The following is a 10,628-nucleotide window of genomic DNA, read 5'->3' as shown; positions in this document are numbered from 1 at the left end:
GGTGAGGGTTAGGGTTATTGTGAGGGTAATTGTGATTGTGAGGGTCATGATGAGATTTAGAGTTAGAATGAGGGTGAGGGTGATGGTGAGGGTTAGGTTTAGGATTAAGGTTAGGCTGAGTTTTAGGGTTAGGGTTAGGATTAGGGTTAGGGTTATTGTTAAGGTTAGGGTTAGGGTGAAGATGAGGGTGAGGGTTAGCATTTGGGTTAGTGTTAGTGTTAGGATGAGGGTGGGGTTGAGGGTTAGAGTTAGGATTAGGGTTAGGTTTAGGGTAAGGCTGAGGGGGAAGGGGAGGTTGAGGGTGACGGTTAGGGTTTCGGTTAGGGTTATTGCTAGGATCAGGGTGAGTGTGAGTGTGAGGGTGAGGATGAGGGTTTCAATTAGATAAGGGTTAGTGTTAGATTGAGGTTGAGGGTGAGGGTTAGTGTTTGGGTGAGGGTTACGATTCGCTTGAGGGTGAGATTGAGAGTGAGGTTTAGGGTTAGGGTTAATGTGAGGGTTAGGGTTATGGTGAGGGTTAGGGTTAGGGCATGGATTAGGATGAGGGTAAGGGTTAGGGTGAGGGTTAGGGTTTGGGTGATGTTTAGTGTGAGGGTTCAGGTGAGCGTGAGTGTTCATTTCAGAGTTAGGGTTAGCGTTATGTTTAGGGATAGGTTTAGGGTGAGGGTAAGGGTGAGGGTGAGGATTAGGGTTAGGGTTAGGTTTAGGGTTAGGGTGACGTTTAGGGGGAGCGTTAGGGTTAGGGTTGGAGTTAGTTTGCGGGTTAGGGTGAGGATAAGGGTTAGTGTGAAGTTTAGGGTGAGGGTTAGGAGGAGGGTGAGAGGTAGGGTTAGCATTGGAGTTAGGGTGAGGGTGAGGGTTAGGGTGAGGATTAGGGATAGGGTGAGGATAAGGTTTAGGGTGAGGGTTAGTGTGAGGGTGAGGTGTAGGGTTAGCGTTAGGGATACTGACCGTTAGGGTGAGGGTTAGGTTTAGGGTGAGTGTTAGGGTTAGGTTTAGCATGAGGGTTAGGGTGATGTTTATGGTGAGGGTGAGTTTTAGGGTGAGGGTGAGGGTGAGGGTGAGGGTTAGTTTAAGGGTTAGGGTAGGGTTATGGTTAGGTTGAGGGTGAGGGTGAGTGTTAGGTTTAGGATTAGAGTTAGGGTGAGGGTTAGAGTGAGTGTTAGGGTGAGGATGAGGTTTTGGGTGATGGTGAGTTTTAGAGAATGGCCGAGGGATAGGGTTAGGGTGAGGATTAGGGTTAGAGTTAATGTTAGGGTTATGGTTAGGGTAAGGGCTCGGGTGAGGTTTAGGGTGAGGGTTAGGGTGAGGGTGAGAGGTAGGGTTAGCATTAGAGTTAGGGTGAGGTTGAGGGATAGGATGAGTGTAAGGGTGAGGGTTAGGTTTAGGGTTAGTGTTAGGGTGAGGGTGAGGGTGAGGATGAGAGTTAGTGTTAGGATTAGGGTTAGGGTTAGGGTTATGGTTAAGGTTAGGCTGAGTGTTAGGCTTTTTGTAATGTATACTGTGAGGGTGAGGGTTAGGGTAAGGGTGAGTGTTAGGGTGAGTGTGAGGGTTCGGGTGAGAGTGAGTGTTAGGGTGTGGTTGAGGGTTAGGGTTAGGGTGAGGGTTAGGGTGATGGTGAGGGTTTGGTTGAGGGTGAGGGTTAGATATTGGGTTATGGTGAGGTTTAGGGTTAAGGTTAGGGTTAGGGTGAGAGTTACAGTGAGGTGTAGGGTTAGGGTCAATGTGAGGGTTAGGGTGAGGGTGAGGGTTAGGGTTATAGTTTGGGATAGGGTGAGGGTTAGGTTGAGGGTGAGGGTTAGGGTGAGTGTGAGTGTGAGGGTTTCGGTTAGGTAAGGGTTAGGGTTATTTTTAGTTTGAGGATTAGGTTGAGGTTGAGGGTTAGTGTGAGTGTTAGTTTTAGGGTGAGGGTTAGGGTCAGGATTTGGGTGACTATTAGGGTTAGGGTGATGTTTAGGGCGAGGTTTAGTGTTAGGGTGAGGGTTCCGGTTCGGGTGATGGTGAGTGTAAGGGTGTGGGGGAGGGTTATGGTTAAGTTGAGTGTTAGGGTGAATGTGAGGTTTAGGGTGAGGGTGAGGGTTATGGTTAGGATTTGTTTGAGGGTTAGGGTTAGGGTGAGATTTAGGGAGAGGATTAGTGGGAGGGATATGGTTAGGGTTAAAGTGAGGGTTAGAATAAGTGTGAGTTTTAGGGTTAGGTTTAGTGAGAAGGTGAGGGGGAGGGGGAGGTTTAGGCTGAGGTATAGGGTTAGGGTTAGGTTCAGTGTGAGGGTTAGGTTGAGGGTGAGGGTGAGGGTGATGGTTTCCGTTAGGTAAGGGTTAGGGTTAGGTTTAGGCTGAGCTTTAGGGAAGTGTGAGGGTTAGGTTGAGGGTTAAGATTACAGTGAGGTTTAGGGTTAGGTTTAATGTGAGGGTTAGCGTTAGGGTGATATTTAGTATGAGGGTGAGGGTTACTGTTAGGGTTAGCCTTATGGAAAGTGTTAGGGTTCGCGTTAGGGTTAAGGTGAGGGTTTGAATGATGGGTACGTTTAGCGTTAGTGTTAGGGTGAGGGCTAGCGTGAGGTTTAGGTTGAGGGTGAGGTTAAGGTTGAGGGTGAGTGTGAGGTTTTTGTTTAAGTAAGGTTTAGGGTCAGCTTCAGGGTGAGAATTAGGGTGAGGGTGAGGGTTAGGGTTACGGTGAGGGTTAAGGTGAGGGTGAGGGTGAGTGTTAGGATTAGGGTTAGGGTTAGGGTAAGGGTTAGGTGGAGGGTTAAGGTGAGGGGTAGGTTTAGGGTTAGGGTGAGGTTTAGGTTTAGTGTGGGGGTAGGGTTAGGGTTAGAGGTAGGGTTAGTGTGAGGATAAGGGTTAATGTGAGGATTAATTTGAGGGTGAGGTTTAGGGTTATGGTTAGGGCTAGTGTGAGGGTCAGGGTTAGGGTTAGTATTAGGGTGAGGGTTAGGGTTAGGGTGATATTTAGGGTGAGGCTGAGGGTTAGGTTGAGGGTGAGGTTGAGGGTTAGGTTGAGGGTGAGTGTTATGGTTAGGGTTCGATTTAGGTTGAGGGTGAGTGTTAGGGTTAGGGTTAGGATGAGGGTAAGGTTTAGGGTAAGGGTTAAGGTGAGGGTGAGTTTTAGGATTAGGCTTAGGTTTATGGTGAGGGTGAGGGTGAGGGTGAGGTTTAAGGTTAGGGTTAGGGAGAGGGTGAGTGTTAGGTTTAGGTTTAGGTTTAGGTTTAGGGTTAGGATTTGGTTAGGCTCAGGTTGAGTGTTTGGGTGAGGGTGAGGGTTAGGGTTAGGTTTAGTGGTGAGGAATAGTGGTAGGTTTAGGGTGAGGTTTAGGGTTAGTGTGAGGGTTAGGGTGAGGGTGAGGTTGAAAGTGAAAGTTAGGGTGACGGTGAGGAAGAGGGTGAGGTATTTCGTTAGGATTAGTGTTAGGGTGAGTTTTAGGGTTAGGGTTATGATTATTGTTATGATTAGGGTTAGGATGAGGGCTAGGGTGAAGGTGAGGGTTAGGGTTAGGTTTAGGGTGAGGTTTTGGGTTAACTTGATGTTTAGGTTGAGGGTGAGATTTATGGTGACGGTTAGGCTTAGGGTGAGGGTGAGTGTGAGTGTTAGGTTTAGGATTAGGGTTAGGTTTATGGTTAGAGTTAGGGTGAGGGTTAGGTTTAGTGTGAGGGTTATGGTTAGGGCTAGGGTGAGGGTAAGTGTTAGGTTGAGGTTTAGGGTGAGAGTGAGGGTTAGGATTAGCGTGGGTGTTAGTGTGAGGATTAGGGTGAGGGGTAGTGTTAGAGGTAGGTTTAGGTTGAGGTTGAGGAAAAGGGTTTGGGTTAGTGTGAGGGTTAGGGTTTCGGTGAGGGTTAGGATTAGGGTTAGGGTAAGGTGGGGGTGAGGGTGAGGGTTAGTGATAGGATTAAGGTTCGGGTTAGGGTTAGGGTGAGGGTGAGGGTGAGGGTGAGGGTTAGGATTAGAGTAAGTGTGAAGGCTAGGTTTAGGGTGTGGGTTAGTGTTAGGGTAAGGGTTAAGGTGAGGTTTACGCTTAGGGTTAGGGTTAGGGTGAGGGTCAGGGTGAGAGTTAGGGTTAGGGTGAGTGTTAGGGTTAGGGTTAGCGTTAGGTTGAGGGTTAGGGTTAGGGTGATGTTTATTGTGAGGGTGAGGTTTAGGGTTGGGGTGATTGTTTGGGTGATGATGATGGTTAGGATGAGGGTGAGGGTTAGGGTTAGAGTTAGGGTTAGTGTAAGGGGTATGGTGAGCATTAGGGTTAGGTTTAGGGTTAGGGTTAGGTTTAGGTTTAGGGTGAGGGTAAGGTTTAGGGTGAGGGTGAGATTGACGATTAGGGTGTGGTTGAAGGTTATGTTTAGTTTGAGGGTTAGGTTTATGGTTAGGGTTAGGGTTAGGGTGAGGGTAAGGGTTAGGGTTAGGGTGATGGTGAGGGTGAATGTAAGATTTAGGGTGAGGGTTAGGGTGAGGGTGAGAGTTTGGGTTATTGTTAGCGTTTGGATTAATTTGAGGGTGAGGGAGTGTGTTAGGGTTAGGGTGAGCGTTAGGGTTAGGATGAGTGTTATTTTTATGGTTTTGGTTAGGTTTAGGTTTAGGTTGAGGGTGAGTTGAGGGTGAGGGTGGGGGTTAGTGTTAGGGTTAGGTTTAGGGTGAGGTTGCATGTGTGGGTTAGTATTAGGAATTGGGTTAGGGTTAGGGTTAGGCTGAGGGTAAGGGTCAGGGTGAGGGTGCAGTTTAGGTTTAGGTTTAGGGTTAGGGTTACGGTGTGGGTTACGGTTAGTGTGAGGATCATGATTAGTGTTAGAGTTAGGGTTAGGGTGAGGGTAAGGGTTAGGGTGAGGTTAAGGTGAGAGTGAGTGTTAGGGCTAGAGATAGGTTTAGGTTGAGGGCTAATTTTAGGGAGAGGCTTAATGTGAGGGTTGGGGTGAGGGATTCTTTTAGGCAAGGGTTAGGGTTATGGTGAGGATTAGCGTGAGGTTGAGGGTTAGGTTGAGGGTTATGATTAGGGTGAGGTATAGGGTTAGGATTAGGGTAAGGGTTACAGTTTGGGTGATGTTTAGGGTGAGGGTGAGGGTTAGGGTGAGGGTTAGTGTTAGGTTTAGGGTAAATGGGAGGGTGAGGTTTTGGAATAGGGTTCACATTAGGTTGACGGTTAGGGTTAGGGTTAGTGTTAGGGTGAGGGATAGGATGAGGGTGAGGTTTATTGTGAGGGTGAGGGTTAGGGTTAGGGTTAGGCTGAGTTTGATGGTGAGGGTTAGGTTTAGGATTAGGGTTAGGGTTAGGGGTAGGTTGAGTGTAAGGGTGAGGGTTCGGGTTCGGGTTCGTGTTCAGGTCAGGTTGTGGGTGAGTATTAGTGTTAGGATGAGAATAGGGTTAGGGTGAGGGAGAGTGTTAGGTTTAGTGTTAGGGTGAGGGTGAGGGTTAGGACTAGGAAAAGGATTAGGTTTAGGCTGAGGGTGAAGGTGATATTAAGGATGAGGGTTAGGTTTAGTGTGAGGGTTAGGGTTAGGGTTAGGGTTAGGGTGAGGGTGAGGGTGAGGGTTAGGGTTACCGTTAGGGTTAGGGTGAGGGTTAGTCTGAGGGTTAGGTTTAGGGTTAGTGTGAGGGTTAGAGTTAAGGTTAGGGATTGTGTTAGGGTGAAGGTTAGGGTTAGTTTTAGGGTTAGGGTAAGGGTTAGGCTGAGGGTTAGTGTTAGAGTTAGTGTGAGTGTTAGGTTTAGGGTTAGGGTTTGGGTTAGGTTGAGGGTAAAGGCAAGGGTGAGGGTTACGGTGAGGTTGAGGGTGAGGGTCAGGGTGAGGATTAGAGTGACAGTTAGGTTTAGGGTTAGGCTTAGGGTTAGGGTGAGGGTTAGGCTTAGCATGAGGGTTAGGTTGTGGGTGAGGGTTAGGCTGAGGGGTAGGTTTAGGGTTAAGGTGAGGGTGACGGTGAGGGTTACGATTAGGATTAGGGTGAGCGTTAGTGCTAGGGTGAGGGCTAAGGTTAGGGTGAGGGTTAGGGTGATGGTGAGGGTGAGGTTTTAGGTTAGGTATGGATTACGGTTAGGGTTAGGGTGATGATTAGGGTGAGGGTGTTTGTTAGGTTTAGGGTTAGTGTTAGGGTGAGGGTGAGGGTTAGGGTTAGGGTTAGTGTGAGGGTTAGGTTTATGGTGAGGTTTGGGTTAGGATGAGGGTTAGCTTGAGTGTGAGGGTTAGTGTTAGGGTTATGTTTAGGGTTAGGATAAGGGTTAGGCTGAGGGTTAGGGTTAGGGTTGGTGTGAGTATTAGGTTTAGGGTTAGGGTTTGGGTTAGGTTGAGGTAAAGGTTAGGGTAAGGATGAGCTTTAGGGTTAGCATTAGGTTTAACGTTAGGGTTACGATGAGGGTTAGTGTTAGGTGAGGGTGAGGGTGAGGGTGAGGGTGAGGGTTAGTGTTAAGGTTAGTGTAACGGTTACAGTTAGGGTGAGGGTTAGGGTTAGGGTAAGGGTTAGGGTAAGGTTTTGGGTTAGTGTTAGGGTGAGGGATAGATTGAGGGTGATGGTTAGGGTTAGGGTGAGGGTAAGGGTTAGGGTGAGGGTGAGATTTAGTTTTAGGGTTATGTTTATTGTGATGGTAAGGGTTAGGGTAAAGGTGAGAGTTCACGTGAGGGTGAGGGTGAGGGTTAGGGTGTGGTTGAGGGTTAGGGTTAGGGTGAGGGATCGGGTGAATTTGAGGGTTAGGGTGAGAGTCAGGTTTAGGTTTAGAGTTAGGGTAAAGGTGAACATTAGGGTTAGCTTTAGGGTTAGGGTGAGAGTTAGGTTGAGGTGTCGGGATAGGTTTAGGGTGAGAGTTAGTGTTAATGTGAGGGTTAGGGTTAGGTTAGGGTTAGTGTGAGGATAAGGGTTAGGGTGAGGGTGAGGTTTAGGGTTAGCGTTAGGGTTAGGGTAAGGGTTAGGGTGACGGTTAGTGTTAGGGTGAGTGTTAGGGTTAGTGTTAGGGTGAGGATTAGGGTTAGGTTGTGATTTAGGGTGAGGTTGAGTGTTAGTGTGAGAGTTAGGGTGATGGTTTGGGTTAGGGTTAGAGTTAGGGTGAAGGTGAGGGGGAGGGTTAGGTTAGGATTAGGTTTAGGGTTAGGGGTAGGCTGAGGGTGAGGGTGAAATTGAAGGGTGAGCGATAGGGTTAAAGTTAGGGTGAGGGTTAGGATTAGTGTGAGGTTTAGTGTAATGGTGAGAGTCAGGGTGATGGGGAAGGTTAGAATGAGGTTGAGGGTGAGGATGACAGTTTGGGTTAGGATTAGGGTTAGGGTGAGTTTTAGGGTTAGGGTTAGGGTTAGGGTTATTTTTAGGTTTAGTTTTAGGGTTAGGTTGAGGGTGAAGATTTGCGTTAGGGTTAGGGTTAGGGTTAGAGTGAGGGTAGGTTTGAGGGTAGGTTTTAGCATTAGGTTTAGGTTTACGGTAAGGCTGAGGGGGAAGTGTAGTTTGAGGGTGAGGGTTAGTGTTAGTGTTAGGTTTAGGGTGAGGGCTAGCGTGAGGGTGAGGGTTAGGGTGAGGGTTTCAGTTAGGTAAGGTTTAGGGTTAGGGTGAGGATTATGGTGATGGTGAGCGTTAAGCTGAGTATAGGTGAGGGTTTAGGGTGAGGGTTAGGTTTAGGGTGAGGGTGAGGGTGAGGGTTAGGATTAGATATAGGGTTAGGGCTAGGGTTAGGCTGAAGGTGAGTGTCAGGTGGAGGGTGAAGGTTAGGGTTAGATTTAGGATTAGGATTAGGCAGAGTGTTAGGATGACGGTGAGGGTTCGGATGAGGGTGAGGGTTAGGTTCTGGGTGAGGGTTATGGTTAGGGTGAGGATTAGGGTTAGGGTTAGAGTTAGGGTTATGGTGAGGGTAAGTGTTAGGGTGAGGTTTAGTGTGAGGATGAGGGTTAGGGTTAATGATAGGGTTAGGGTGAGGGTTAGGGTTAGGATTAGGCTTAGATTGAGGGTGAGGGTGAGTGTTAGGGTTAGGTTTAGGGTTAGAGTTAGGGTTAGGCTGAGGGTGATGTTGAGGGTGAGGGTGAGGGTTAGGGTTAAGATGAGGGTAAGGGTTAGGGTTAGGGTGAGGGTGAGGGTGAGGGTTAGGGTTATGGTTAGCTTTACGCTGACAGTTATGTTTAGGATTAGTTTGAGGGTTAGGGTTAGGGTTAGGGTTAGGGTGAGGGTTAGGGTTATGGTTAGCTTTAGGCTGACAGTTATGTTTAGGATTAGTTTGAGGGTTAGGGTTAGGGGTAGGGTTAGGTTTAGGGTTAGGATAAGGTTTAGGATGAGGTTTAGGGTTAGGGTTAATGTGAGGGTTAGGTTTAGGGTTAGGATAAGGGTTAGGGTGAGGGTAAAGGTTAGGGTGATGTTTAGGGTGAGGGTGACGTTTAGGGTTAGGGTGAGGTTTAGGGTGAAGTTTAGGTTTAGGTTTATGGTTAGGTTGAGAGTTAGGGTGTGGCTAAGTGTTAGGGTGAGGGATAGGTTGAGGGTGAGGGTTAGGGTTAGGGTGAGGTAAGGGTTATGGTGAGGTTTAGGTTGAGGGTGAGGTTTAGGGTTAGCATTAGTGTTAGGGTGAGAGTGAGGGTTAGGGTGAGTGTTTGGGTTAAGGTTAAGGACAGGGTAAGTATTTGGGTTAGGTTTATGTTTAGGGTGAGGGTTAGGCTAAGGGGTAGGGTTAGAGTTAGTGTTTGGGTTAGGTTTAGTGTGCGGGTTATGGTTAGGTTAGTGTGACGGTAAGGTTTAGGGTGAGGCTGAGGGTGAGTGTAAGGTTTAGGGTGAGAATTAGGGTTAGGGTTAGTGTTAGGATGAGGGTTAGGGTTAGGTTTAGGGTTAGGGAGAGGGTGACGGTGAGAGTTAGGATTAGGGTTAGGGTGAGGGTTATTGTTAGGGTGAGGGCTAAGGTGAGGGTGAGGGTTAGGGTGAGGGTGAGGTTGAGGGTGAGGTTTTAGGTTAGGTATGGGTTACAGTTAGGGTTAAGGTGAGGATTAGGGTGAGGGTGTGGGTTAGGGGTAGGGTTAGGTTTAGGGTGAGGGTGAGGTTTAGGGTGAGGGTGAGGTTGAGGGTGAGGTTTTAGGTTAGGTATGGGTTACGGTTAGGGTTAGGGTGAAGATTAGGGTGAGGGTGTGGCTTAGGGTTAGGGTTCGGGTTAGGGTTAGCGTTAGGGTTAGGGTAAGGTTTAGGGTGAGTGTTAGGTTTATGGTTGGATTAAGGTGAGTGTCAGGGTGAGGGTTAGGGTTAGTTTTAGGGTGAGAGTTAGGGTTAGGGTGATGTTTAGTGTGAGGGTGAGGATTAGGGTGAGGTTGAGTGTTCGGGTGAGAGTTATGGTTAGATTTAGGGTTGGGATAGGGTTAGGTTGAGGGTTAGTGTTAGGATGAGGGTTAAGGTGTGGGTGAGGTTGAGGGTTAGAGTGAGGGTTAGGGTTAGGGTTAGGGTAAGGTTGAGGGTGAGGGCTAGGGTTCAGGTAAGTGTTAGGATGAGGTTTAGGCTGAGGGTTAGTGTTAGGGTTAGGGTGAGGGTTAGTATGAGGGTGAGGGTTAGGGTGAGGGTCAGGGTGAGGGTGAGGGTTAAGTTGAGGCTTAGGGTTAGGGTTAGGGTTAGTGTTAGTGTTAGGGTGTGAGTTAGGGTTATGGTGATCTTTATTGTGAGGGTGAGGGTTAGGGTAAGGGTGAGTTTTCGAGTGAGAGTGAGCGTTCTGTTGAGGGTGAGGTTTAGGGTGTGGTTGAGGCTTAGGATTAGGGTGAGTGTTAGGGTGACGAGGAGGGTTAGGGTGAGGGTTAGGGTTAGGGTTAGGCTTAGGGTGGGAGTTAGGGTGAGGTGTTGGGATAGGGTTAGGGTGAGGTTTAGGGTTAGGGTTAATTTGAGGATAAGGTTTAGGGTCAGGGTTAGGGTGAGGGTGACGGTTAGGCTTAGCGTTAGTTTTAGGGTGAGGGTTAGGGTTAAGGTGAGGGTGAGGGTTAGGGTTAGGGTGATAATTAGGGTGAGGTTGAGGGTTAGTGTGAGGGAGAGGGTTAGGGTGAGGGTACGGGTGCAACTGAGGTTGAGGATGAGGGTTAGGGTTAGGGTTAGTGTGAGGGTGAGGGTGAAAGTGAGGGTGAGGTGTAGGGTTAGGGTAACGTTTAGGGTAAGTGTGAGGGTAAGTGTGATGGTGAGGGTCAGGGTGAGAGTGAGTGTTAGAATGAGAATGAGGATGAGGGTGAGGGTTAGTGTTAGGATTAGGTTTAGGGTGAGTTTTAGGGTTAGGGTTAGGTTTAGATTTAGCGTTATTGTTAGGATTAGGGTTAGGATGAGGATGAGGGTGACGTTGAGGGTTTCGGTTAGGTAAGGGTTAGGTTTAGGGTGAGGATTAGGGTGAGCGTGAGGGTTAAGCTGAGGTTAGGTTTAGGGTGAGGGTTAGGTTTAGGGTTAGGTTTAGGGTTAGGGTGAGTGTGAGGTTTAGGGTTAGGGTTAGGGTTAGGGTTAGGATAAGGGTTAGGCTGAGGGTTAGGGTTAGGTTAGTGTGAGTGTTAGGTTTAGGGTTAGGATTTGGGTTAGGTTGAGGGTAAAGTTTAGGGTGAGTGTTAGGGTGAGGATGAGGGTTAGGGTTAGGGTGAGGGTTAGGATGAGTGTTAGGAGTAGTGTTATGTTTAGGGTTCGGGTAAGGTTTAGGGTGAGCGGTAGGGTTAGGGTGAGGGTTAGGGTTAGGGTGATGTTTAGGG

Source organism: Dipodomys merriami, unplaced genomic scaffold, assembly GCF_024711535.1.
Source record: "Dipodomys merriami isolate MVZ:Mamm:240054 unplaced genomic scaffold, mDipMer1.0.p SCAF_83, whole genome shotgun sequence".
In the NCBI taxonomy this organism is placed as follows: Eukaryota; Metazoa; Chordata; class Mammalia; order Rodentia; family Heteromyidae; genus Dipodomys; species Dipodomys merriami.
Note: the sequence above shows the minus strand (reverse complement) of the source record.